The following is a 27,199-nucleotide window of genomic DNA, read 5'->3' as shown; positions in this document are numbered from 1 at the left end:
TAACAAGAGAAAAAATGTGTTTCATGTCCCTTTAAATATTGGCTTAGCTTTTAGCTGGGTAGGGAGAATCTACCAGGTGGTGTGCCCATTAAACTTGTCCAGGGGAGAACAATAAAATGTTATAACATTTGGCATGCTGGTTGACAACCATGTAATAACAGTGTATTAAAAGGAACATAAAAGTGCAAAAATAAGACTGGGGTACGACAAACCCAAAAGCCACTGGCAATTTACAATTAGGTATTGACACCCTGGTTTTGAGTCCAAGACATCTATGGGTGCCAACCACTTATATAATATAATAATAAAAAATAAAAAAATGTGTCCGTAGGATTTGCATTCTCACCTCCAATACAGCTGTCAGGGTGTTGGAAACCAACTGATACAAATGCTGTTGAAAATACGCACTTACTGGGCCTTTGCAAACAATTTTATTCTATTGGTGATCATAAATCCCCTTCCTCAGACTCGTTACATACCTATGCGTGTGCCATATCTCTCTCTATAATATAAATATATATATATATATCATACAGAGGAAGTCTGGCACTCACTTGCAAGCTAAAATTAAAAGCAAAAATTTAAGAGTTTGTTATCGCATCTGGCCAAATGGGTCAAGCCCAGAAACAACGTCAAGGTCTCTCCCATCCTGGGTCCCTAAAACAGCCAAACTATGCATGCTCTCAATCAAACAAACAAACAAACTAGGAACAAGTTAAAGGTTCACATGCCTTATGTAATCTCCCTAGACACATACAAAACACAGAAATGGACTGCACTCTCAAACTCGACCGGGTACACATACTATGACCCTGCAAAATGCTCAGCTCTGGGTGCTCAATAGCACTCACAGGCAGCAGCCTATTCCCCAGAGACCCAGGCAGTTAACCCCAGACAAGTCTGGGTGCAAAGCCCAAAAGGAAAATTTACAAAACAAATTAACACAATACACAGAGGAAGTCTGGCACTCACTTGCAAGTACGCAGCTAAGATTAAAAGCTAAAATGGGCTTGACCCATTTGGCCAGATGCGGTAATTAACTCTTCCATATTGGCAAATTGCATGTCCTTCGACCCACATGTGCAGCTACTCGCTAACCCTTCCACACATGAGATTGTGATGACTAGCAAGACGACTGCATGCAAGCGTCAACACAGGTCTCATGGCCAGTGAATAGAAGGAATGGACTTGGCACGGAAGGTCCTAGCTTTCAAACTTTAAAGGGACGTAAAACCCCATTTTCCCCCCCAGGATTTAGATAGAGCAAACAAATTTCCATTTTACTTCTATTATCAATTTTGTTTTCTTGTTATCCTTTGTTGAAAAGTAGGGCTGTAAGCTCAGGAGTGTGCATGTGTCTGCAGCACTATTCGGCGGCAGTTTTGCAACAAATGTTATACATTAGCAAGAGTTCAAGACAGCACTATTTCCTGTAAAGACGTGCTTCAGGCATGTGCACGCTACCTACCTAGATCTCTTCAACAAAGAATAACATGAGAATGAAGCAAAATTGTTAATGAAGTAAACAGAAAACTTTAAAAAAAAAAAATGGTATTCTCTATCTGAATAATGAAAGAAAGGGATTAATGGGACAGTATACTGTATTTTCTGCCCTTTAATTCGTTAAAGAGATAATTCAATTAAAATGCAGATTTGGGGGCGGAGCTTGGCCACGCAGGCGAATGGCTGTGCACTGAATAAGCTCCTGAACTCTTTGGCAATACAATCACATAAATATGGCAATTCCCTAACCTATTCATCCTCAATTTTGGGGGATAACTTGGATTAATATTTTGCCTGACAGGTTATTAACATTCCAGCCTGCTCGCCCTCTTTTTATACATATAAGAAGATTAGGAGCGGAGAGGGCCTGTATTGGCGCGCAACTTGGGGCCTAAAATATCAGAGGCGCAGTGACTGCTGAAGACTACCGCAAGTCAGACCGGAGCTTAACGGAGCCAGGCGGTTGTAGGAGAGAAGCGAGGAAGGACCCTTTCACACTCACTGCGGCCGGGTAAGACATTTGTTTAAAAGCCAGCACAATAAGGAGGCCACACGACATAATCCCCACTGTAACGCTCCGCTATAAGTGCATACACACATCCGGGCCCCAATAGTGACACTCCAGCAGCGGTTGAAAAAAAAAAAAAAAAAAAAAAAAAAGAAGATCCTCCACGCGGCAAGCACATACTTTCTAATTAGTCTTACCAGCTCCGTCGCATATACGGGGCGAAGCAAAGTGTAGCTCATCACCTTGTCAATCAACTGTTGCCGCATCTGCATACAAAAAACAAATAGAAAGACAAAAAAAAATAAAAAATACGTGCAAATAATCAGGGTGGATCTTTGTAGTTAATTGAAATAACAATGCTGCCTTTTGGTTTTTAACACTGGTGTTTGGACATTCTTTCAAGGTATCACTTGGCCTACCGAGAGTCATTTGCTTCTTAAGCAGACGGTGGGAAGGAGGAGAAAGGAGAAGAGGCCCAGATAAAACACTTGCATAATAAATAAAGCAGGCTGTAAAAATATAACACATAAGGGAACATAGAGGAATAAAACATTAGTGAAACAGAAGGGGGAAAAAGAAAAGAAAGTAAAGACATTATAACCAAAGCATAATAAAAGCTGACAAGTACCCCTTGTGCTACAACAACATAAGGGAAAATAAAGGTATAAAGCATATGTGAAACAAAAAAAAAAAAAAAGTAAAGACATTACAAACAAAACAAATAGAAGCTGATAAGTAACCCTCATATTACAATAACTGGGTTGACAAGCAGATTAATACAGCACATATAACCTCTTCAGGCAGGGGACTACTCAGATATGCCTTGTAAGAAACATATCAACAAATCAGATAAAGGCACTCCAGTTCGCACCTTAAGTGGATATTTAAAGCAAGTTGAGCAGACCACCCTATTGCCCACAGGTGACATGGAACCTGTTCACAACACTACTCAACCACCTCTGCAAATAACAGACATGCAGACTGTACATCATATAACAAGAGAGGACCTGCAGCATCTATCTTCAAAGGAGGACATTAGGAATGCAGTCAAAGAAATGCGTGACATGTTTAATGATCTCAAAAAAGACATCAATCTACTGGACACTAGACTGTCGCAATCTGAGACAAAACAAGCTGAAACCAACAACTCAGTCACTCAGATGCAACTAGAAATCCAACAACAATCTGAAACCATACAATTTTTATCTGAAAAAATAGAGGATTTGGACAACAGGGGGCGTCGCAATAATTTAAGAATCAGAGGTGTGTCCGAGACAATTCATCCTCCAGCAATTGAAGGGTACCTGCAAAGTTTGTTTCGCACACTCAAAAACACACCAACGTCTCCTGACCTACCATTAGAACGTGCCCACAGGGCCCTGCGGGCAAAACCACCTCCCAAAGCACCTCCCAGAGACATAATAGTCCGCTTCTTAAATTTTAAAGACAAAGAAGAGATACTTCAATGTGCACGCACCAAGCAACCGGTTCGACATGCAGGGGAGGATTTACAGATTTTCTCCGACCTTTCACCAACTACTTTGATGAGAAGAAGGGAATTGACTCCCATTACGACAAAGTTGAGAGCAAACAAGATTCCATATAGATGGGGATTTCCTGTATCTATCATTGCCACTCGGAACAACAAAACAGCAATTTTTTGCCCTGGAGCAGATGCCCAGGCCTTCTTGGACAACTTGCTAGTGGATGGTAACAAAATTCAGCAGAATGCGGATTCGGAAGGAATTATTCCGGCCCCGTGACAACGGGGGAGAAAATCAACACATACAGCCTGATGGAACAGAATGACAAGCTACTTACACGATCTAATTCTGTATCCTTTTTTTTTTCTTGAGTTAGTGATCTGAGGGGCGATGGTACCCCTTTTTGTTGGGACACGCAGTATATACTGACTCAAGGCCAGATAATATTTTTGTGTTATTATGTCTATTGGATGATTACTATTGTTCAAAGTTTACATATGTTTCTGACTTGTGTCATTGACACGGAAAATACTATACAATAATGTTAATGTTTAAAAGTGTTTATGTTTCGCTTAGTTAGGCATTTTCTCAGAAAATAAGTTATAACATATTGCCAAGTTTCCCCTATCTTCCCTTCCCCTACTCTCCCTTCCCACCTATCTGACCCTTTATCTCACCACTTCCCCCCTCCTTATCCCCTCTTCTACCTATCTTCCCCCTTCCCACCTCCCCTCCCTACCCCTCTTCCCTCTCTTCCCTACCCATCTCCCCCCTTCTCCCTTCCCCCTCATTCTTCCACCTCTCCCTCTCCTCCTCATTTCCCTCCCCTACTTTCCCTTATCTCCCCCTCCCTCCTATCCCTCATCTCCCCCTCCTTCCTCTCACTCATTTCCCTACTCCCCCCCCCCCTCATTTCCTCCCTCCCCTCTCCCTTATTGCCCCTCTCCCTCATTTTCTCCTCCCCTCTCCTTTGTTTTCCCCTTCCTTTCCCTTCACTCTTTTCCCTTCCCTTCCCCTCGCTTTTCACCCTTCCCCCTCACTTCCCCTCTTCACCTCTACCTTTCCTTTCCCTCCCCCTCCTTCTCTTCTTCCTCTCCCTTCCCCCCTCCTCCTTTACAATCCCTCCCTCTCCCACTTATACTCCCCTCCCTTCATTTACCTTCTTTCACCAATCTCTCTCGCTGGACTCCCTTTCCCCCGTCTTTAACCCATGTTGTCATACTCAAACTGCTTCCGGGATCTGGGAATTCCTGGGTCCTGGAAAATTCAAATAAAATGTTAAAGATTGTATTTGCCAAAGGATTACTCTCCCTATTTTACCTCTCCTTCTGCACGAGCGGTTTACCTTAACGGCTCGGGTAGTTGTGGTTTCCTTCTTTTGGAGGTTCTTACTTTTCTGACTTTAAAGTCTAATCTTCGTTTCTTCTCACTATCTGAATATTCTTAGGCTATACCTTTCTTCTTTTTAGAGATTAGTATACAGTTTTAATTTATATTTTTTTTAAATTTTTTTTTCTCCCCTCCTTTCTTCCCATCTCCTATCCCTCCCCTATTTTCCCTAAGCAAAGATGGCTTACTCGCAAAGCAGATTCAATCTACATAGTCTCAATTTCACCACAATCAATGCAAAGGGCCTTAATGACCCGGGCAAGAGATCGATAGCAATGTGAGAACTCAGTAAAACACACTGTCACATTATTTTCCTACAGGAGACTCATTTTCGTAGGGGCAAAGAACCAAAGTGGAACCCTAGACATTACCCCACGGCAGTATTTGCCTCGGGAAACACTAAAAAATGTGGGGTGGGCATTCTTGTACACCAGTCTGTACCCTTAAAAATCATTCATGTAGAGAGGGACCCTGACGGTAGATTTCTACTCCTGACAGGCACGCTCCATGAGCACCCTCTGACGTTAGTCACACTTTACGCACCGAATTTAGAACAACACCACTTTATGAAAAAAATATCAAAGCTCGTTTTGGATTTGGCTAAAGGTCCGGTCTTCTTAACAGGAGATCTTAATACGCCGCTTGAAGCAAGTATAGACACTTCTAATGGTTCGACAAGCATTCCCAGTAAAACTATCAAATCTATCAAGGTAACCTTAGCAGACTTACAACTACATGACGTTTGGAGAACAATCCATCCGACAGACAAAGATTACACATATTTCTCACCACCTCATAACAGATATTCTCGTATAGATTACTTTTTGTTTGACTCAGTCGGGTTGGACATGGTTAGTAAATGCACAATAGGCCCAATTACATGGTCGGATCACGCCCCTCTTACCTGTAACATACAATGGCCTGACATACCCCCTACAGCCTACATATGGAGGTTGGATGAACTCCTCTTAGAGAACCCAGAGGTAAAAGCAGATGTCCAGAAATCCCTTTTAGATTATCTATCACACAATGATCCTTCTCATACGTCACTCACATCCTTTTGGGAGGCTCATAAATGTGTAATTCGCGGAATATTCCTCAAACATAAGGCACGCTTGATCAGAATGCAAAATCAGAAACACAAACAGATTTTAGATTGTATTACACAACTTGAAACTGTACATAAACGTGATCCTACTGATAAAGAGGTCTATAAGTCCTTAGAGGACGCTAAAAAACAACTAAGTGTACACCAGTTTGAGGTTTTACACCGTAAGATGCTAGTCACAAAACAACATTATTACGAAGGGGGCAACAAGCCAGGTAAGCTATTAGCTAGAAGCATACGTAGGCAGCAACTAAAATCATACATTCATTACATACAGGGCACGGATGGCACAATACTGAGAGGCAGCAAGCAGATAGCAAACTCCTTCCATGACTACTACAATAAGTTATATAATATCTCTCCCATGCAGGAAGACACGCATCGGACCAATGCTACATCACACAAACAGGCGGTGATAGATGACTACCTGGCCTCAATAGGCCTTTCACAACTAGACGATGATGACAGGGACTCTCTTGACGCCCCCATCTCCATAGAAGAACTCTCCCAGGCTATAAAGGATTTCCCTGGTGGGAAGAGCCCTGGCCCAGATGGGTTCACACCCAAGTATTACGGGATTTTCCTGGAAACTTTGGGCCCCCATATGTTGACGCTATTTAATTCACTTATGCATAATCCTACGCTCACTGGTTCGTTGTTGGAAGCTCATATTGCAGTTATACCTAAACCGGGCAAGCCTCCTACTTCCCCTGCCAATTTCCGTCCTATCTCGTTACTTAATTCGGATGTGAAGGTCTTCGCTAAGATATTGGCAAGAAGACTCAATAAATTTCTCCCTGCCCTAATTGACTCTGACCAGGTTGGCTTTATACCTGGTCGAGAAGCGCGAGATAATACTAACAAAGTGATTCAGCTGATCAGCCACGCTCAAAATGTAGGTATCCCGCTGGTCCTTTTCTCGACCGACGCGGAGAAGGCCTTCGACCGGGTTGGCTGGCTTTTTCTGCGTCGAGTCATGAAGGCGATGAATTTTGGTGAATCTTTCATAAACATGACATTCGCTCTTAATTCGGCACCAAACGCTCGGATACGGGTAAATGGCACGTTATCGGACACTTTTAACATTACAAATGGGACCAGACAGGGGTGTCCTCTGTCACCGCTTCTCTTTGCGCTCTCTATTGAGGCGCTAGCGCAAACAATTAGAAGGAACCCAAAGATCACGGGAGTTAGAGTGGGCGATGTTGAAATTAAACAAGCACTCTATGCGGACGATATCCTGTATACCCTCACTGAAGCTGAGACCTCGGTCCCTGAACTCCTACGCGAATTAGAACAGTACGGAAAACTCTCCAACTTCCACCTAAATTTATCTAAGTCCGAGATGCTAAACATTAATGCCCCCAGAGAACATATCCAGTCCTTGGCGTTAAATCATAACATTTCTGTGGCCTCTATCAAATTAAAGTATCTGGGGATATATCTGTCCGCTAGCCCGACTGATTTATTCAAAAACAATTATTTAACATTAAAAAGGGAATTAACCAACGATTTATCATCCTGGAAAAATAAAATGCTATTGTGGTTGGGAAAGATCAGTTTAATTAAAATGAATATTTTGCCGCGTATATTGTACATAATGCAAACAATCCCCATTTCACTGCCTAGCGATTTCCTAATGCAACTACAACGCTCTCTTGAGCAGTTTGTATGGCGTGGCACGAGACCCAGGGTCTCTAGGAGGACTCTATACCTCCCTCGTGAGAAGGGGGGGTTGGGGTTTCCAGATCTGTCCAAATATATACGAGCCATACTCTTGCAAAGACTAATTGAGTGGTCTCGAAACACGCCACATAAGCAGTGGGTCGGGCTCGACGGTCAAATTTTTAAACGACGCAACATAGGTGCTATGGCATGGATTCCCGCACCAAACCGCCCCAAGCTAATTCATAAATACCACTTAACTCTCGCAACCTTTCAGGAGTGGGATAGACTGATTGCCACCAACACCCATATCTCATCGACCTACTCCCCAATGGTCCCGATTATAGAGAACCCTGAGCTCCCGTATCACATATTGGGCTCCCGACTGGGCTCTGGCTACAGTCTCCGTGACGGAATATTACATTCCGCTCTTGATGCGGGGAAACTACGATCGTGGAGCGAGTTGACTGAGCGTCATGGAGAACTCTTTCAATCCTGGCTCAGATATCATCAATTATCTCACTATTTGAGACACCACAAAAACAGGGAGAATTTTAATAGAGAGCTCACTCCGTTTGAGGCCCTCTGTGTGGATCATTCTCCTCCCAGGCGGCTGATATCTAAAGTATACAAACTCCTGCTCTTACCACCGGGGGTACAGCTACCTACGTACACATTGATGTGGTGCAATGATCTTAACAATATAATAGAAGAGGAAGACTGGATTAAAGCGTTTACTTTAACAAAACGGTCCTCTGTTTCAGCGGTTGTACAGGAAATCCACCTTAAACTATTGACTAGGTGGTACTACACCCCGGCGAAATTACATAGGCTCTTCCCAGCGGCGAGCTCTCTGTGTTGGAGGGGTTGTGGTGGCCCCGGCACACTTCTTCACATTTGGTGGGCATGTCCCAGACTGCAGGACTACTGGAAGGCTGTATTTGAGACTATGTCACATAGGTTACAGATTGCTATTCCTAATACACCTGAGACTTTGTTACTTTTACGCTTACCTAAGATCAGGGATGAACCTACTAGGGCCCTTATGCTGATCATGCTCACTGGTGCCAAAAGGCTTGTTCCTCGGGGGTGGAAGTCCTCTCGGGTTCCCACCCTTGACGAATGGCAGTCCTCAGTGGAGAACTTGTTGAATTTGGAGAAACTACATTACATGAAAATTAAAAAGCTGGCAACCCATGAGATGATGTTAGCAATTTGGAAGGGCACAGCGCCTTAATGTTCATTAACAAGCAAGTTAGCACTCACCTCACATACAGCTGTCTTCTGCGACTTAGAATAGTAGACAACCTTCCTTGTCCCTTTTCCCTAGATGACCCCCCTCCCCCCCCCCTTTTTTTTTTTTTCTTCTCCCTCCGCCTGTGGCGGGGTATACCTTCTAATTTCTCTTGCTTTGTTCTTCAGTCTTTCCTACTTCTGAACTCTTTTGAGCTTACCACCCACTTTGTAGGCTCATCTTTGATTTGCAAATTACGAAATCTCTATATGTTTTAAGTTCACTAAAACTGTAAAATTAACAAGCTTTATCAACTTGATTGACCTAAGGACTAATACAGACATTTATTACTTTAAAATCAAAATATTAAACCTCTTTGTCGGGCGGAATTTTATGGCACTACCTTTGTATGTTTTCACCCTCCCCCTGTTCAAGGAATTGCATTGTGTAATGCTGATTTTTACTACTGTATTGGTGACAAAAATTTTTAATAAAGCTTGTTTGGAAAAAAAAAAAAAAAAATGCAGATTTGTGCATTAAAATTTTGATCAGAATCAATTTTTCAATATATTAAGCAAATTTCTTTATCTTAGTGCGTCAGTAGAAATGGAATCTTCCTTTATTTTTATAACCTCTATTTTTTACCATTCAAACCACCATAGGTAGAGTAATATTTACATGATGGTACGCTGCACACTAGTAAGGTGGCGGCCTGGCTGTGTTTTTTTTCTCTCTGGTCGTTGAAAAGTTAAGTGCATTTTTGAATGGAAAATTTATGTCGAAAAAAATATTTTAATAAAATTGCAATTAAAATAAAAAAATCATGAAACACACACACACACAAATATTTAGGAGCCAGACACTGGTATTTGTATATAGAAATATGAAGAATAACCTAAAAAGTTAGGACCCAGGGGTAAAATTCTACTAATCTGTTTGTCAAGCCCTAACAAACACACACTCACTCCAATGAATATCATATGGATGGTCAAAAATGTCGATCCTGATTTAGACCATTTAATTATTAGTAGCAACTTACTGTGTTTAAACATCAGGAAAGTAAAATGATGTGAAGCCCATTTAATTATTCATACACACTTTATGTGTGTATAAAATGTTTTACATTCCCTTTAAATTATTAATTACATTCCTGTTAAAGGGAGATAAAAGTGCTAAAAAAAATTGAACCTCTGTAAAGGTGTCATATACACTTTTAAAAGGGACACTGTACTTTAAAAATTTGATTCCCTTGATGAGTTCCAAATTACTTGATACACCTACTTCAGAGTATTAAATGCAGTGTTCTCCCCCAGGATGTATTTAATGAATGCACCACCCAGATAAAATTGAAGCCAATTTTAAATATATATATATATAAAATTGACAAGATTTCTCAGCTTACTTCTATTATCAAAATTACATTGTTCTGGTATGTCCTGAAAAGCAAGACTAGGTAGCCTTAGGAGCAGTCATGAACTACTAGAAGTTGGTGGTTAGTTGGTTAGTGGCTACACACACATATGCCTTTTGTCACTGGCTCACCAGGTGCATTTAGGTGCTCTGAAAATTACTATGTGCTTAGCTCTTTGGAGGGGTTAAATGCAAGCAAATGTGTAATAGACTATAGAAACAGATTGTTTTCTTTTTGCACTTTTAACGTCCCTATAAAAAAAAAGGGAATTTAGGTATTGAACAATTTAAAAGAAAATACAAAACTATTTTACAGACAGTATTCATCTACAACATTATACTATCAAACATCCTATGCAAACACACAGCATGTAAGTTAATTAGGAATAGCTTCTGTGTGTAGTTGATAAATCACCAGCAAGATTTTATCTCAAAGGTGGAAATATATTGTCACTGGAGAAGAAATTAACCCCCACAAAGAGGACATATACATAGACAAGCATGCAATAATATGATTGTAAATGCTGTAGTGCATTGGAACATTTTACTAAAGCACCATTATCTCCCTTAAACTACTACATTGCAAAGAATCTTGATGCCAAATAAAGCAAAATGCTCATTGTTCTCTTACAGTTCAGTGACATACCCTTGAAAACCCCTTATGTTTATCATACCTTTTCTGTGGCCAATCAGTGAAAGGTATATACTTCAACGATCACTGTGTAGAATAATGCAGCCAGGGTTTAAAAACCTGCAGGATGCACCCTGATCTCTTTGGGGCAGTGGAGGGAAAAAGGAAAAAAAATAATAATTAGATTAAAGGGACAGTCAACAACAAAATTTTTGTTGTTTAAAAATATAGATAGATAATCCCTTTATCACCCATTTCCTAAGTTTTGCATAACCAACACGTTTATATTCATACACTTTTTACCTCTGGGATTAACTTGTATCTAAGCATCTTCTGACAGCCCCTTGATCACACGACATTTTATTTATCTATTGACTTTCGGCCAAAATGTTTCTGCGACCAAATTTCGGTGCATCCCTACTTAAAACAATATTAAATATCAATATACTGTATTTTTCTGTATTATCCAAATAAAGTATAGTCCTAGAAAACTATTATATGAGAAACAGTAAGTCAAGAAATGAACTCAAACAGCAGCTCTAGGCTAGCATCAAATTTGAAATATGCTACACGATAATTTTACCGAAAACAACAGGCAAAAAACCCCAGAAAAACTAAATAGCCAAAAATGCTATTTTTGGCCAAAACGTTTTTTTGCGGCAGAAATTTCGGTGCATCCCTAGTTGTATTCAAATGGCCCATTAGTGGGTGAGTTTGTGAAGGTTTTGAACGTAATGTGACATTGTTTGAAGTAGGGCTGGGCGATATGGGCAAAATAAATAAATAAATTGTGATTTAAAAAAAAAAAAAAAAAAAAAAATGCGATTGCGATTTAATCGCGATTTTCTTATAAATTACTATAACACCTTAATTTTGCATTCTAAAGTTTATTTAACACTACAGAATCGTAATGTACATGTTTCTCAATGTCCAATACACTCTTGGAGCATAAAAATTCAAACCACAAAATAGTTAAAATAAAATTTGCTGCCTGTGATGTGATTAAATAGTAGCCACTAGCCAGTTATTAGGTCTTATGACACACAACATTGTCATGTTTTCTTGGACAGTCATTCTAACTGGACAGTGGTATGGTTAACAAATGAAGCAGTGTAAGCCACATACACAGAGATATATATATATATATATATATATATATATATATATATATATATATATATATATATATATATATATATATATATATATATATATATATATATATATATATATAACAAATGAAGAAAGCGGACAATCCAGGGCAAGTTAAAAACGATATCTTTTATTCACCAACGATAAAAGGTTCCAGGAGGGTCCATATACAGGTTAGCAAGGCAACACAGGCAAACTGAAAGCTAACATGTTTCGCCAATACAGCCGTAATAATAGCTAATTCAGTATACCTGTGGTGTCCTTTTAAAAGCAAAACAAGAAAATAATTGGCCAATGCCTGTGAAGCCTAGCCACCACTTTTAGGATTAACCCTTAATGCAGAATCAGTCTCATTTAACAAATCTAAATAATAAGATTGGATATAGAGAGTCCAATAGAGATAGTATTAAAGTGTTATGTAACATAATACACTTAAATAAACATATAAAAATACATGATAAAGTATATCAAATATATATAAGCAAAATAGTTCAAACAATCAAATGCTCATCATGTTTATCATAAAACTTTCCACAGTATGTATTGCAAATACCCTAAGAAGGAGAGAAATATACACGCCAATTCAAAGGTACAAAATGTTTTGCAAATACCCTAAGAAGGAGAGAAATACACACACCAATTTAAACAGTGCAAAATGTTTAGCTAATACCCTAAGAAGGAGAGAAACATACACACTAATGCAAACAATGCAAAAAAATATAATTTATGCTTACCTGATAAATTCATTTCTCCTGTAGTGTAGTCAGTCCACGGGTCATCCATTACTTATGGGATTATATCTCCTCCCTAACAGGAAGTGCAAGAGGATCACCCAAGCAGAGCTGCTATATAGCTCCTCCCCTCTACGTCATATCCAGTCATTCGACCGAAACCATACGAGAAAGGAGAAACTATAGGGTGCAGTGGTGACTGGAGTTTAATTAAAATTTAGACCTGCCGTAAAAACAGGGCGGGCCGTGGACTGACTACACTACAGGAGAAATGAATTTATCAGGTAAGCATAAATAATATTTTCTCCTGTTAAGTGTAGTCAGTCCACGGGTCATCCATTACTTATGGGATACCAATACCAAAGCTAAAAGTACACGGATGACGGGAGGGACAGGCAGGATCTTTACACGGAAGGAACCACTGCCTGTAGAACCTTTCTCCCAAAAACAGCCTCCGAAGAAGCAAAAGTGTCAAATTTGTAAAATTTTGAAAAAGTGTGAAGTGAAGACCAAGTTGCAGCCTTGCAAATCTGTTCAACAGAGGCCTCATTCTTAAAGGCCCAAGTGGAAGCCACAGCTCTAGTAGAATGAGCTGTAATCCTTTCAGGAGGCTGCTGTCCAGCAGTCTCATAGGCTAAACGTATTATGCTACGAAGCCAAAAAGAGAGAGAGGTAGCCGAAGCTTTTTGACCTCTCCTCTGTCCAGAATAAACGACAAACAGGGAAGAAGTTTGGCGAAAATCTTTAGTTGCCTGCAAATAAAATTTCAGGGCACGGACGACGTCCAGATTGTGCAAAAGTCGTTCCTTCTTTGAAGAAGGGTTAGGGCACAATGATGGAACAACAATCTCTTGATTGATATTCTTGTTAGTGACTACCTTAGGTAAGAACCCAGGTTTAGTACGCAGAACTACCTTGTCTGAATGAAAAATCAGATAAGGAGAATCACAATGTAAGGCCGATAACTCAGAGACTCTTCGAGCTGAGGATTTAGCCATTAAAAACAGAACTTTCCAAGATAACAGCTTGATATCGATGGAATGAAGGGGTTCAAACGGAACACCTTGCAGAACGTTAAGAACTAAGTTTAAGCTCCACGGCGGAGCAACAGTCTTAAACACAGGCTTAATCCTAGACAAAGCCTGACAAAAAGCCTGAACGTCTGGAACTTCTGCCAGACGTTTGTGTAAAAGGATAGACAGAGCTGAAATCTGTCCCTTTAACGAACTAGCAGATAAACCCTTTTCTAAACCTTCTTGTAGAAAAGACAATATCCTAGGAATCCTAACCTTACTCCATGAGTAACTCTTGGATTCGCACCAATATAAGTATTTACGCCATATTTTATGGTAAATTTTCCTGGTAACAGGTTTCCTAGCCTGTATTAAGGTATCAATCACTGACTCCGAGAATCCACGCTTTGATAGAATCAAGCGTTCAATCTCCATGCAGTCAGCCTCAGAGAAATTAGATTTGGATGTTTGAAAGGACACTGAATCAGAAGGTCCTGTCTCAGAGGCAGAGACCATGGTGGACAGGACGACATGTCCACTAGATCTGCATACAAGGTCCTGCATGGCCACGCAGGCGCTATTAGAATCACCGATGCTCTCTCCTGTTTGATCCTGGCAATCAATCGAGGAAGCATCGGGAAAGGTGGAAACACATAAGCCATGTTGAAGAACCAAGGTGCTGTCAGAGCATCTATCAGCACCGCTCCCGGGTCCCTGGACCTGGATCCGTAACAAGGAAGCTTGGCGTTCTGGCGAGACGCCATGAGATCCAGATCTGGTTTGCCCCAATGATGAAGCAGTTGGGCAAACACCTCCGGATGAAGTTCCCACTCCCCCGGATGAAAGGTCTGGCGACTTAGAAAATCTGCCTCCCAGTTCTCCACGCCTGGGATGTGGATCGCTGACAGGTGGCAAGAGTGAGACTCTGCCCAGCGAATTATATTTGAGACTTCCATCATCGCTTGGGAACTCCTTGTTCCTCCTTGATGGTTGATGTAAGCCACAGTCGTGATGTTGTCCGACTGAAACCTGATGAACCACCGAGTTGCTAACTGAGGCCAAGCCAGAAGAGCATTGAAAATTGCTCTTAATTCCAGAATGTTTATTGGAAGGAGTCTCTCCTCCTGAGTCCATGATCCCTGAGCCTTCAGGGAATTCCAGACTGCGCCCCAACCTAGAAGGCTGGCGTCTGTTGTTACAATCGTCCAATCTGGCCTGCGGAAGGGCATCCCCTTGGACAGATGTGGCAGAGAAAGCCACCATAGAAGAGAATCTCTGGTCTCTTGATCCAGATTTAGCAGAGGGGACAAATCTGAGTAATTCCCATTCCACTGACTAAGCATGCACAATTGCAGCGGTCTGAGATGCAGGCGCGCAAATGGTACTATGTCCATTGCCGCTACCATTAAGCCGATTACCTCCATGCACTGAGCCACTGACGGGTGTTGAATGGAATGAAGGACACGGCAAGCATTTAGAAGTTTTGATAACCTGTCCTCCGTCAGGTAAATTTTCATTTCTACAGAATCTATAAGAGTCCCTAGAAAGGGAACTCTTGTGAGTGGCAATAGAGAACTCTTTTCTACGTTCACCTTCCACCCATGCGACCTTAGAAATGCCAGAACTAACTCTGTATGAGACTTGGCAGTTTGGAAACTTGACGCTTGTATCAGAATGTCGTCTAGGTACGGAGCTACCGCTATGCCTCGCGGTCTTAGTACCGCCAGAAGAGAGCCCAGAACCTTTGTAAAGATTCTTGGAGCCGTAGCTAACCCGAAGGGAAGAGCTACAAATTGGTAATGCCTGTTTAGGAAGGCAAATCTTAGATACCGGTAATGATCCTTGTGAATCGGTATGTGAAGGTAGGCATCCTTTAAATCCACTGTGGTCATGTACTGACCCTCTTGGATCATGGGTAAGATGGTTCGAATAGTTTCCATTTTGAACGATGGAACTCTTAGGAATTTGTTTAGGATCTTTAAGTCCAAGATTGGTCTGAAGGTTCCCTCTTTTTTGGGAACCACAAACAGATTTGAATAGAATCCTTGCCCGTGTTCCGACCGCGGAACTGGGTGGATCACCCCCATTAGTAAGAGGTCTTGTACACAGCCTCTTTCTTTATCTGGTTTGCTGATAACCTTGAAAGATGAAATCTCCCTTGTGGAGGAGAAGCTTTGAAGTCCAGAAGATATCCCTGAGATATGATCTCCAACGCCCAGGGATCCTGGACATCTCTTGCCCAAGCCTGGGCGAAGAGAGAAAGTCTGCCCCCCACTAGATCCGTTTCCGGATCGGGGGCCCCCACTTCATGCTGTCTTAGGGGCAGCAGCAGGTTTTCTGGCCTGCTTGCCCTTGTTCCAGGACTGGTTAGGTTTCCAGCCCTGTCTGTAGCGAGCAACAGTTCCTTCCTGTCTTGGAGCGGAGGAAGTTGATGCTGCTCCTGCCTTGAAGTTACGAAAGGCACGAAAATTAGACTGTTTAGCCTTTGGTTTGGCCCTGTCTTGAGGCAGGGCATGGCCCTTACCTCCAGTAATGTCAGCGATAATTTCTTTCAAGCCGGGCCCGAATAATGTCTGCCCTTTGAAAGGAATATTAAGCAATTTAGATTTAGAAGACACATCAGCTGACCAGGATTTAAGCCACAGCGCTCTGCGCGCTTGAATGGCGAATCCGGAGTTCTTAGCCGTAAGTTTGGTTAAGTGTACTACGGCATCAGAAATAAATGAATTAGCTAGCTTAAGGGCTTTAAGCTTGTTCATAATCTCATCCAATGGAGCTGTGCTAAGGGTCTCTTCCAGAGACTCAAACCAGAATGCCGCCGCAGCAGTGACAGGCGCGATGCATGCAAGGGGTTGTAATATAAAACCTTGCTGAACAAACATTTTCTTAAGGTAACCCTCTAACTTTTTATCCATTGGATCTGAAAAAGCACATCTATCCTCCACCGGGATAGTGGTGCGCTTAGCCAGAGTAGAAACTGCTCCCTCCACCTTAGGGACCGTCTGCCATAGGTCCCGTGTGGTGGCGTCTATTGGAAACATTTTTCTAAATATAGGAGGGGGTGAAAAGGGCACACAGGGTCTATCCCACTCCTTGTTAACAATTTCTGTAAGCCTTTTAGGTATAGAAAAAACGTCAGTACACGCCGGTACCGCAAAATATTTATCCAGCCTACATACTTTCTCTGGAATTGCAACCGTGTTACAATCATTCAGAGCCGCTAATACCTCCCCTAGTAATACACGGAGGTTCTCAAGCTTAAATTTAAAATTTGAAATCTCTGAATCCAGTTTACTTGGATCAGATCCATCACCCACAGAATGAAGCTCTCCGTCCTCATGTTCTGCAAATTGTGACGCAGTATCAGACATGGGTCTACTATTATCAGCGCACTCTGTTCTTACCCCAGAGTGATCGCGTTTACCTCTTAATTCTGGCAATTTAGATAGTACTTCAGTCATAACATTAGCCATGTCTTGCAAAGTGATTTGTATGGGCCGCCCTGATGTACTTGGCGCCACAATATCACGCACCTCCTGAGCGGGAGGCGAAGGTACTGACACGTGAGGAGAGTTAGTCGGCATAACTTCCCCCTCGTTGTCTGGTGATATTTTTTTAACATATATAGTTTGACTTTTATTCAAAGTAACATCTATACATTGAGTGCACAAATTTCTATTGGGCTCCACATTGGCCTTTAAACATAGTGAACAAACAAATTCATTTGTGTCAGACATGTTTAAACAGACTAGCAATAACACTAGCAAGCTTGGAAAAAACTTTTAAATAAATTTACAAGCTATATAAAAAACGCTACTGCGCCTTTAAGAAACATAAAAATGTGACACAGTTGAATTAACAATGAACCAAATATGTTAAAACAACCAAATTTTAACAGAAAATGTATAAAGTTAGCAGAGGATTGCACCCACCAGCAAAAGGATGATTAACCCCTTAATACCCAAAACGGATAACAGTTGAAATAATAAACGTTTTTATCACAGTCAAACACACTGTCACAGGTCTGCTGTGACTGATTACCTCCCTCAAACTAATTTTGGAGACCCCTGGGCTCTGTAGAGACGTCCTGGATCATGGAGGAAGAAATAGGAAGACTGTGACTAAATTTTTACTGCGCAATAAAGCGCTAAAATAGGCCCCTCCCACTCATATTACAACAGTGGGGAAGCTCAGTAAACTGTTTTTATTCAGAAAAAAACGACAGCCATGTGGTAAAAATCATGCCCATAAAGTTTTATCACCAAGTACCTCAGAAAAAACGATTAACATGCCAGTAAACGTTTTAAAAATTGAAAATTCTGAAGTGTTATTAATAAGCCTGCTGCTAGTCGCTTTCACTGCAGAGCAGGCTCAAATATTACTTTAATATTGACAGTATTTTCTCAGTGAAATTCCATTCCCCAGAAATACCTCAGAGTATACATACATACATATCAGCCTGATACCAGTCGCTACTACTGCATTTAAGGCTGCACTTACATTACATCGGTATTAGCAGTATTTTCTCAGTCAATTCCATTCCTTAGAAAATAATTTACTGCACATACCTCCTTGCAGGTGGGCTCTGCATGCTATCCCCTGTTCTGAAGTTACCTCACGCCTCAGAATGGCCGAGAACAGCAAGTGGATCTTAGTTACGACCGCTAAGATCATAGAAAAACTCAGGCAGATTCTTCTTCTAATGCTGCCTGAGAACAAACAACACACTCCGGTGCCGTTTAAAATAACAAACTTTTGATTGAAGAAATAAAAACTAAGTTTAACACACCACTGTCCTCTCACACGTACTATCTTTAGTTAGGTGCAAGAGAATGACTGGATATGACGTAGAGGGGAGGAGCTATATAGCAGCTCTGCTTGGGTGATCCTCTTGCACTTCCTGTTAGGGAGGAGATATAATCCCATAAGTAATGGATGACCCGTGGACTGACTACACTTAACAGGAGAAATAAGGCAAACAATTGCCGATACAAAAGTTTACAACGTCAACAAAAATAGACCACCTGTTTGCTGTCAAATTGAAATACATATACATATATATCTCTCAAATGGCAGCAAACTTGCTGACACTCAATTCAATATCAATAAATGTTTCCCTATAATATGTGACAATACACACCATATTAAAAATGGTGTGAATGAATATAGAATTACATACATATTACTACATACAACAAAGTTTATAAAAAAAATGTTGTGTCACAAATATAGAGAGATCATTCTTGATTGACAGCAATAAGACCAAGTGGTCATATCAATGTGGACTACGTGTACCAAACCAAGTTCCCAATTGGAACTAGGTTCTAGGACCAACAAAACTGACCACCCATCTAGTAGGTATCCCAGAGATGTTATGGTTATATTACATAGGGCAAATGTGCCCTTAAGGTTCCTTTTTTATTTACTTGTATATAGTTCAGATATATATTTCAAGTATATATATTTTTCTCCTCTCAAATGGACTGCTCAACACAGAGAAGTCAAAAATCAACAACTGGAAAATAAATATACAATTAAATATAGATGTATTTAAGTTTCCCATATAGAGAAACTTAGTTAACCCCTTAACGACCAACGACGTATGGGGTACGTCCTGCAAAAAAATGCAGTTAATGACCAAGGACGTACCCCATACGTCGTTGGTCTTTGAAAGCAGCGGAAGCGATCCTGATAGCTTCCAGCTGCTTTCATGTTATTGCAGTGATGCCTCAATATTGAGGAATCCTGCAATAACTGTTTTTAGCCATCCGATGCAGAGAGAGCAACTCTGTGGCCCTCTCTGCATCGGCTACCGATGGCCGTTATCGTTGGTGGGTGGGAGCTCATCCAGGGAGGCGGGTGGGCAGTTATTGGTGGAGGAGGGGGGAGGGATCTAGTGCGGGTGCGTGCACGAGAGTCGTGCACGGGCGCACGCGTGATGTCTATCAAAACAGCATCAATATGCTGTAGATCTGGAGGGTTGGAGAGAGGACTGGGGAGGGTGGGATTTTGAAATCAAGGCATCAGGGAGAGGGTGGGGGGTTGGATGTTGGGGGGGGGGGGCAGCTACACTACAGAAATAAATAAAATATTTAAAAAAAAAAAAAAAAAAAACAACATTATTTTTCAAACTGGGTACTGGCAGACAGCTGCCAGTACCCAATATGGTGCCCAATAAAGGCAGAGGGGGGGTTAAAGAGCTGTTTGAGGGGGGATGAGGGAGGTTGGGGGCTAAGGGGGGTCCTACACAGCAGAAAAATTATTTTTTATTTTTTTTTAAAAACCTAAAACTTTTATTTTAGTACTGGCAGATTTTCTGCCAGTACTTAAGATGGCGGGGACAATTGTGGGGTGGGGGAGGGAAGTGAGCTGTTTGGGAGGGATCAGGGGGTGGGATGTGTCAGGTGGGAGGCTGATCTCTACACTAAAGCTAAAATTAACCCTGCAAGCTCCCTAATTAACCCCTTCACTGCTGCACATAATACACGTGTGGTGCGCAGTGGCATTTAGCGGCCTTCTAATTACCAAAAAGCAACGTAAAAGCCATATATGTCTGCTATTTCTGAACAAAGGGGATCCCAGAGAAGCATTTAAAACCATTTGTGCAATAATTGCACACGCTGTTTGTAAATAATTTCAGTGAGAAACCTAAAGTTTGTGAAAAAAAATTTGTGAAAAAGTGAACATTTTTTTTATTTGATCGCATTTGGCGGTGAAATGGTGGCATGAAATATACCAAAATGGGCCTAGATCAATACTTTGGGATGTCTTCTAAAAATATATATATATACATGTTAAAGGATATTCAGGGATTCCTGACAGATATCAGTGTCCCAATGTAACTAGCGCTAATTTTCAAAAAAAGTGGTTTGGAAATAGCAAAGTGCTACTTTTATTTAGTGCCCTATAACTTGCAAAAAAAGCAAAGAACATGTAAACATTGGGTATTTCTAAACTCAGGACAAAATTTAGAAACTATTTAGCATGGGTGTTTTTTGGTGGTTGTAGATGTGCAACAGATTTTGGGGGTCAAAGTTTGAAAAAAAATTTTTCCTCATATTTTATAATTTCTTTAATAGTAAATTATAAGATATGATGAAAATAATGGTATCTTTAGAAAGTCCATTTAATGGCGAGAAAAACGGTATATAATATGTGTGGGTACAGTAAATGAGTAAGAGGAAAATTACAGCTAAACACAAACACCGCAGAAATGCAAAAAAAGCCTTGGTCCCAAGGAAAAGTGCTCTGGTCACTAAGGGGTTAAATTATTTCACACACACACACACATATATATATAAATATATATATATATATATATATATATATATACACACATACACACACAAACACACACAGTATATATATATATATATTTTTTTCCCCTTCTTTTTTTTAAACATTTTAATTTGACTGAAAATGAGCCCTGCTCCTGTCCAGGAATCCATTACAGGCATATAGCAGTAGGGGTGTGGGGGCTGCTCCTTTCAGAAGTGATGTGCCTTGCTGATATAAAATACATTGTAGATGCAGTTAAGTTAACCCAGCAGCAGAGGGGACTGCAGTTTTAGCCTTTTTGGTAGCCGTGGGGTTAACTGCATCTGCTATGTATTTGAGCCATTTCTCGGAGAGCAGGAGATTGTGTGGGAGGTTCCATAATGTTTAAATACCCTAAGTTTCAGACTGCAGACATCCCTAGGGGGAAATATAAGTAAGTGGCTTTCTCTGCTACTCATTCCTGCATGGGTTCTGCTTTTAGATTTCAAGATTGATCGGCTGCTTCTCAGAACAGAAAGTGAAAGTAAAAGAGCCATTTTACAAATGTGTGCTAAAAGCAACCACTAGATGGAGCTGGTTTGCAAGAAATCACAAATAAATGAATGCATTACAGCCACTTCTAAAGGAATTTTTTATGTAGGAAAAAATTGTGACTCCTCGCGGTTTTCAAATTGCGGCAATAAATTACTGTTTTAAATTGCATATGCAATTAATCGTGCAGCCCTAGTTTGAAGCAAATGTGTATAAAAACAAAACTACACCCACCACTTATTTTACTTGCAGGTGCCAATTAGAACGCGATCATGGCTAGCCTGGTCTACTCCAGTAATATCATGGGGTTGATAAATTTTAAGATAAAAAATGGTCAGGTGATGCATCTATAAAAACAAATACATGTTTCTAAAGGATTATGATAAACCTCAATGTTGGCTAAATCAACACTGCTCTGCAGCTTATCTGATAATCTCTGCTGAAGCCAATAAGGGACAGAATTGTGGTAGGGGTAGGTTTGTGAAGTCTGCCATTTGCCCATTCAGTTGTCAAATGGAAATCTCTTAATTTTCAGAATTATAGGGGCAATAAACAGAAATCAATGTAATATAAGTCTGCACTATGTGCAGATTTCTGTAACATTAACCTAGCAACACCTGTAAAGCAGCTTTAAATTTAATTAAATTGGGCAATCAGGCGCACTTAGACGGCGTGCCCATGACGTGCTTTTGAAAAAAACAAAACAACATAGAAGAGCAGAAAAGGCTCGCAAGGAAAGTTAGGCAAATGTTGCATGTATTAAAGAGATAGTGCAAGAATAAGTGTGTATGCATTTGTGAATGGCTGATGGCTGTCACATGGTACGTGTATGCAATTGTGAATGGCTGATGGCTGTCACATGGTACAGGGGGAGTGTAAAAAGACATAACTTTTAAAATTGTCAGAAAAAAAAATCTACTACTCATTTGAGGTTCAGACTAAGTGCTATTGCATTGTCTTGTTATCTTGCATTTGTTGATTATGCAAATCTACTGTGTTGACTGGTCCTTTAATGACCAATTCCCCAGTTTTGCATAACCAACAGTTATAATTATACACTTTTTACCTTTGTAATTACCTTGTATCTAAGCCTCAGCAGACTGCCCCTTTATTTCAGTTCTTTTGACAGATTTGCATTTTAGCCAATCAGAGCTGTCTCCATGGTAAATTTGTTATCTATATGAAACATCTGAACTAATGCCCTATAGTGGTGAATAACTATCAAAATGCATTTAGATTAGAGGCAGCCTTCAAGGTCTAAGAAATTAGCATATGAACCTCCTAGGTTTAGCTTTCAACTAATAATACCAAGAGAACAAAGCAAAATTGGTAATAAAATTAAATTGAAAAGTTGTTTAAAATTACATGTCCTATTTGAAACATGAAAGTTTTTTTTGGACTTGACTGTCCCTTTAAACAACTTTCCAATTTACTTTCATCACCAATTTTGCTTTGTTCTCTTGGTATTCTTAGTTGAAAGCTAAACCTAGGAAGGGTCATATGATATTTTCTAAGCCCTTGAAGGCCGCCCCTTATCACATGCTTTTTTATTTGCTTTTCACAACAGGGGAGAGCTAGTTCATGTAAACCATATAGATAACATTGTTCTCATGCCCGTGGCTTGTGGCAGACACTACACTAATTGCTTAAAAGGAAAGCCAATAGATAATAAAAATGTTGTGATCAGGTGGCTGTCAGAAGCTTAAATACAAGTTAATCACAGAGATAAAAAGTATATTAATATAACTTTGTTGGTTATGCAAAACTGGGGAATGGGTAATAAAGGGATTATATACTATATATATATATATATATATATATATATATATATATATTTTTTTATTAGGGCCGGGCGATATGGGCAAAAAAAAAAAAAAATTGCGATTTTTTTTTTGAAAAAAAATTACACTCCCAGGTTATAGAAGAGATAAGGTAATAAAATTTTAATTTTCCATTGTTCTCTCCAAGCATTGGTAATTGGTTTATGGACAGATAAAATAAAGAAGCATGTTTAGGTACACAACGTGATAAAGTAATGAGATTGGATTTTACCTACAAGCTCCACCCATTTTATTAGGTTGTGGTTTCAAAACACAAAATCAGCTATAAAATATACACAAATAAACCTTAAAAAGCAAATAATCATACATTTTATACTCTGCTGCTGGTAAAAAAAAAAGTAATTGGAAACACATTGAGGGAAAAACTATTTTATAGTATACTGTCCCTTTAATATACTTTATATCATTGTAAACCTCTAAATGTCTGCCTGTTTCAAAGGCTATACAGACAGCCTCTTAATCACATGCTTTTGTATTTGCTTTTCACAATAGAGACCGATAGTTCATGTGGGCCATATAGATAACAATGTGTTCACGCACGAGAAGTTATTTAAGAGTTAGCACAACACAATACTAAATGCAAGTCAATAGATAATAGTCACAGTCATGTGATCAGGGGGCTGTCATAAGATGCTTAGATACAAAGTAATCAGAGAGGTAAAACGTATATTAATATAACTGTGTTGGTTGTGCAAAACTGGGTAATGGGTAATAAAGGGATTATCTATCTTTTAAAACAATAAAAATTATTTTGTAGACTGTCCCTTTAAGCAACTTTCTAATTTACACCTATTATAATTTTTTCTTCGTTCTCTTGTAATTTTTATATGTCAATATAAGCTTAGGAGCCAGAACATTGTTGGTTCGGCATTTGGGTAGTGCTTGCTGATTGGTAGCTTCATTTCAGATACCAATCAGAAAGTGCTACCCAGGTGGTTAACCTAAAATGGGCAGGTGTTCTGTTAAAAATGACAAGAGGACGTCACTTCTGTGGACTCTTCCATTTTCACTATCTTTGTTTGCCTCTGTCTGGCGGGCGCACCGCCGATCCTCTGGCATCCACAAGGGGGGCTTTGCGTAGGCTTACCATAATTTTTAGAGGTGAAACTGGGACCACCTGGTGCGGTGCCAGTGGGGGTGTGGTTCAGGTGGGCTGAAACCCAGACACATGATTTGAAACCTGGAGGTGTCAACCCTACTGGGACAGAATGAACAACTGGGTGGGACACTGGGACAGCGCCTCCAAACCGGGACAATCCCAGTAAAAGTGGGACTTCTGGTAAGCCTAGCTTTGCGCCCCTTCAAACCCCTCAGGCAGAGGCAAAAGAGATAGTGAAGATAGGCGATTAAAGTCCCATTTGATTGGCCGGTGTCTACCTGAGTGACAGGTTGCACAACCAATCAGATTTATGGATTCACCGGAAGTGATGTAATCTTGAAGTTTTCAATTTCTTTGGAGTTTTCCATAGAACACTGGCTCCTATGCTTACATTCTTGCTTTTTTCAAATAAAGATACCAAGAGAACAAATAAAAATTGATAATAGGAGTAAATTAGAAAGTTGCTTAAAATTGCCTGCTCTAACTAAATCATTAAAGTTTCATTTTGACTATACTATTCCTTTAAAATGTCACACTAGTCTTTTTCCGGTTTCATCTAAAATAGAATGTTTTAAAAAGTTATTACACACACACTGCATTTTTTTAATTATTTTTTAAGGATGCCCATGTGCTGATAAAGAAAACATCATGCCAAGTTTGTCTCTACCAGTGAGCAATAGTGTCATAGATGCACATAATCAGACATATCCTGTTACTTTTTGTTTTAACTTTTCTTTAACCAGCTTAACCCTTTTTTATCCAAGAAAGTCAACAGGTCTTTGGTGTACATCATAAGTAAAAAAGAGAAATACTGGTGTCAAACATTACTCCTACATGGAATATAAAGGGTGTGTTCGCCGAGTTAGAAATTTAGTAGTGTCTTGTATATATCACACGGGAAGATAGGGGGAAAATGTGTTTTTTCACTTTGTAGTGTGATCTTGAGAAGACCAATGAAAAACGTGTTGAATCGATTCGTTTCATATTGGGACTTATACGCTCTACGGAGTAGCTAGAAACCTCACCTTTATTTCGCTGCCCAGCTGGTTCCGAATTCAAATATTTGAAATAAAAACAATATAAAAAGTATCCGCGATAACAAAATCAAAAACTATCTTCGTTAGGCAAATGACCACGACCAGCTTTTCACAAGATAAAGAGTTCTTCCCCCCTCAATGAAAACAAGCTCCAAAACGAGGCTTGGAACGCCATGCTTGTATTACTTCCGGGTGCATTTAGTGTACTGCCATATTCCGGTATTGCTTCCGGGTGAATTCTTTACCGTATACTTTCTAAACTCTAACGCTAATGATTTGGTATTGTCTTTATAGTGTATTATTGAAAACAATCTAGAGCCAGCAGGTTATCTCGTTCCTTTACAAACCCGTTTGACCTAACGATGATTAGCGCTTCACACTGAAACTGAGATTGAGCTCACTTCCGACTTCCCGCCGCCTAGCCGCAGTTGTAGATTCTACCCGCGAAATTTTAAAGCGCGCGCCGTAAACAGCAGCCACAGTGTGTGTGATAACTCTCTCACGACACGTAGAACTTTACCGAGGTACGCATGTATGCTCTGCTACTGACAGGCTAGTCTGAGGAATACAGAAAGATACGGTGATTTAGATAACGATGCTTTTCTCTAACCTATTCACCTATTGACTAATAAATACATTATTCATTTATTATTTTACCGGAAATAAAATGCTCCGTTATTTATCCCCCTTAGTTTTGCATTCTCATTTGCTGGTTGCTGAATAGAATTGCAAAAATAATACTGTCACACTTGTGTCATTAGAGATGATTTGTGTGAATCTATCAATAATCACTTTGTTATTGCATCTTGGCAGCTCTTCCATATAGTGGTGGGATTCTTTGTCCTTTGCCAACCTAACCTATACTGTACTGGATTATACAGTTTATCCATTTAATGTGTTCCCAATTATCCATCTTACCAGATAGAGTATTAAATTGCTTTACAGATAGCTCCTTTTACCTTTCTTTTTCCATTTGTAATATCTGCTTTTCCTGTTAAAAGCCCACCCTTTTAACCCCTTCCCGTCCAGACTTATTTGTCTACATCCGAACAAAGTTCTGATGTAAACAAATAAGTTAAGTGAAATTATGAATGGTCACGTGATTTCAATAATGGGATTGTGTCGGGGGAGTACCTGTGACGCTAGGCATGCTCTCCCCGGCCCGCAATCCCATTCAGGGAGCCCTTTGGTTTAAGTACAGCCAAAAGGCTAGGACGTTCTATGCCATCCTAAAGGTGTTAAAGCCCAGTGCGGTTAGGACGGCATAGAACGTCCTAAAGGTGTGAAGGGGTTAATTTCAATACTCTAATAATGGCTAAAGAAGAAATAATCTTCCTAGTGGGGTGTGGGGAGAGATCCCAGTCCTCTTTAAATGGTGCATTAGTTCTGCTCATCTGTTGCATGACTAATGTTGAAGCACTTGAAAGTGATACAGAATAACTGTAAAAAGCTGACTAGAAAATATCACCTGAACATCTCTATGTAAAAAAGAAAGATATTTTACCTACAAAATTCCTCAGTAGCCACATCCCATTGTAAAGGACTTCTAAACAGCAAATCAGTATGTCTGTCCCGGGACAGCTAA

At 40.1% G+C, this 27,199-nt stretch overlaps 2 protein-coding genes across 4 annotated transcripts in view; one reads left to right on the top strand and one right to left on the bottom strand.

Annotated features, from left to right (window-relative positions):
• LOC128644937 (uncharacterized) overlaps positions 1 to 25,769 on the bottom strand; it is a 120,745-nt gene extending 94,976 nt beyond the window's left edge. For 2 of the 3 annotated variants that reach the window (XM_053697608.1, XM_053697607.1), the window contains exon 1: positions 25,603 to 25,769. The gene's annotated coding sequence lies outside the window, so the exon portion shown is untranslated. Of the gene's footprint in view, positions 1 to 10,975; positions 11,074 to 25,602 lie in introns of all 3 variants that reach the window. The other variant, XM_053697609.1, reaches the window with a different exon arrangement.
• Positions 25,770 to 25,834: 65 nt separating this feature from the next.
• Positions 25,835 to 27,199, top strand: part of WDHD1 (WD repeat and HMG-box DNA binding protein 1) — a 463,259-nt gene continuing 461,894 nt past the window's right edge. Inside the window, exon 1 of the mRNA XM_053697606.1 lies at positions 25,835 to 26,138. The gene's annotated coding sequence lies outside the window, so the exon portion shown is untranslated. The remainder of the gene's footprint in view (positions 26,139 to 27,199) is intronic.

The sequence above is a fragment of the Bombina bombina genome, chromosome 1 (genome assembly GCF_027579735.1).
Source record: "Bombina bombina isolate aBomBom1 chromosome 1, aBomBom1.pri, whole genome shotgun sequence".
In the NCBI taxonomy this organism is placed as follows: Eukaryota; Metazoa; Chordata; class Amphibia; order Anura; family Bombinatoridae; genus Bombina; species Bombina bombina.
Note: the sequence above shows the minus strand (reverse complement) of the source record. Positions and strands in the feature narration are given on the sequence as shown.